The sequence below is a fragment of the Rhinichthys klamathensis genome, unplaced genomic scaffold (genome assembly GCF_029890125.1).
Source record: "Rhinichthys klamathensis goyatoka isolate OS25496 unplaced genomic scaffold, OSU_Roscu_1.1 h1tg000329l_1, whole genome shotgun sequence".
In the NCBI taxonomy this organism is placed as follows: Eukaryota; Metazoa; Chordata; class Actinopteri; order Cypriniformes; family Leuciscidae; genus Rhinichthys; species Rhinichthys klamathensis.
Window position 1 is genome coordinate 993,792 of NW_026606844.1, and position 2,479 is coordinate 996,270.

A 2,479-nucleotide genomic window follows, 5' to 3' on the forward strand; every position below is an offset into this window, starting at 1 on the left:
GTGGGTGACCGTGATATTGCCGGAACTTGAATGGTGCAAAATAAGTTTAAAATGTATAAGAACTAAGTATAATAATATGCTTTTTACTTTTTAAGTACTTTAAAAATAAATTACCTTTGTACTTTTACTAAGGTAATTTTGAAAATGGCCAAATTATAATTTTACTGGAGTAATTTATTGGGGTATCTGTACTTTTACTCAAGCACTTGATTTGTGTACTTCTTCCACCACTACAATGCTAAAATAAAAACTGGATTATTGTAGTGACTACTGTGTATGACTGTTCATTAGTAGTTACTTCATAGTTATTTTTCTTGAACCTTAATTAATAGATAATTAATGGTAGTTCTTCAGGAGGTATGATATAATTCATTAGTTATTGATTAACTAACTGTTACTTAACACAATCAAAAAATTCTATTACATACTGATTAGTTAACACATCTTCCTTAGTAGTTAACAGCAGTGAAGAAGTAGTTAATGAAGAATTACCTACTAGTTCTTCAATAATTCCTTATTAGTTATGCCGTAAGAAAGATACAGTATTCTAAAGTGTTACCCTGAGCTGCGTTGGAGTGTCCAGATATGGCAGGGTAATTTAATCAAAGAAATCGCAACCTGTTCAAACCTGTACAAAACCAGAAAATCTCTTCCTTTTTTTAAACACAGGAAAATTAATGTTTAGGGGGGAAAAAATAATAACAAATACATATTATTTCCACGAACGTTTCCAGTAGACGAGACGGTCCCTTGAAAAAAAAAAACACGAAATGTGGATTCATTCAATTGGTCAAATCAATAATCAGTTCACAAGTCATGCAATTAAGTGCCCATCCAAGAAGAATTTCAAAGTATTTAAGCAAAATACTAGCCTGGCTCCGCTCTCCTACGTACTTCCACTCAATTTATATTTTCCTTCAGTACTATGTTTGGGTTTGTGGTATATTCGTGGGTTTTCTTCGGTCAATTTTTTACCGGTCCAATCAGCGAACAGAGGGAGTGGCTGAGAACGATGATGTTGAGGTTGTGCGCTAGTTTGAGTTGACATACGTCACGACCAAACGTTAGCGATTGGTTATGGCAGATCCAGAGTGGCTCTGGGCAGATCTAATAGTTTTAAACTTCAACAGAATACCCGCCCCATTGACAAGTTAATGCTTGTCAATGGAGCGAGGCCAGACTCTCTGTACAAATGAAATGTACGAGAGTCTGGTAGGACCATGCTACAAAAATACTGCAAAGCGTCCAAAAATTAATTATAGAGAAAATATAGAAAGAAAGAAAAATAATTCCCTGGGGCAATGGCTGAATACTCAAAATAGGAAGAAAAATAACACTTTGATTTACTGCCAAATTATTTAATAATTACTATCTAATTCATTTAAATTACAGTGGAATGGTTTCCTCATGAGTGGCACATGAGTTCCCGAACATAATGCATGATGGGATGCGCTTAGCCTCAAAAAACGCTCCGAAGCGGTATTCGAGATAGTGTGGGATTAGTGTGCATTAAGGGCACTGCACGTTGGCATTTTTAAGACATGGGACAGTCTTGCGCACTCATGGCGCTTTTCCACTGCATGGTACGGTACGGCATGGTTCGATACGGCACGCTTTGGCGCTTTTCCACTGCATGGTACGGTACGGCACGGTTCGGTACGGCACGCTTTGGCGCTTTTCCACTGCATGATACGGTACGGCTCGGCTCGGTACGGCTCACTTGTGGCGCTTTTCCACAGCATGGTACGGTACTGCACGGTTCGGTACGGCACGCTTTGGCGCTTTTCCACTGCATGGTACGGTACAGCTCGGCTCAGTACGGCTCACTTGTAGCGCTTTTCCACAGCATGGTACAGTACGGCTCGGCTCGGTACGGCTCACTTGTGGCGCTTTTCCACAGCATGGTACGATACGGCTCAGCTCGGTACAGCTCACTTGTGGTGCTTTTCCACAGCATGGTACGGTACGGCTCGCTTTAAATGGTACCACCTCTGTTGAGGTTCCAAGCGTACCGTACCGATACTAAAATGTGACATGAACACACTGCAGATCACTGATTGGTCAGACAGAATCTTCAGTACCAGCGTCATTGTATTTGCGAGACATCAAACCCGCTAGATTTAAATAGCCAGTAACAGCCACCGCTGTAGCACCTGTTTTAAAACTACTTGCTTGACTTGCTTGAAGAAAAAAGAAATAAAGAAAACTTCCAAAAAAAGAAATGGCTGAATTGTGGTCAGTGGACGAAGTGCAGACGTTCCTCTCGTTGGTTGCAGAGGAGCGGATAAACTATAACGGTCAGACTATAATCCCACCCACTTTGAAGCGGTACTAACTGCAGTGGAAAAGCAAACCTCAGTCGTGCCGTGCTGAGCCGAGTCATACCACGCAGTGGAAAAGCGAAGCGAGCCGAACCGTGCCGCACCGAGCCGAACCGTACTGAGCTGTACCGAGCCGTACCAGCAGTGGAAAAGCGGCA